The following is a 497-nucleotide window of genomic DNA, read 5'->3' on the forward strand; positions in this document are numbered from 1 at the left end:
AGCTTCTCCAGAGCTGATGCTGGCCAGTCTTTTTCATGCAGTAGCCAAGTGGGGGAATTATGCTCTGTCATATTCAGAGGGTTAATCCTACACTTCAATCACTGCCATCATTTTGGACTATGTCCCTGCCCATGCAGGGGGTTTCAACCCCCAACAGATGATCTGTAAGGTCCCTTCCAACCCAAACCATTCTGTAATTCTACAATGATTCTATGATTAACATAGAGATGTTGGGAAGGATGAAAGTTTGACAAGAAAGTCTCACAGATATGGATGCTTAGCAGAAAGATTTTGAAATGTAGAATCTGATGAAGGAATAGAGATGGAAGCAAGTTTTGATATAAAAGAAAAGAATTGCTGTGCCAGTCTTACTGGATAACCAAGGAGGCAAAGGGTGTGTTAGTTAGAAGGGGTTTTTATGGCTTAGAGCAAAGGATAAACCCACCTCAAACAAGAAGATGTTTTTACCAAGCAGAAAGACAGCACAGGCAAACAAG

This window comes from Geospiza fortis, unplaced genomic scaffold (assembly GCF_000277835.1).
Source record: "Geospiza fortis unplaced genomic scaffold, GeoFor_1.0 scaffold118, whole genome shotgun sequence".
Classification (NCBI taxonomy): Eukaryota; Metazoa; Chordata; class Aves; order Passeriformes; family Thraupidae; genus Geospiza; species Geospiza fortis.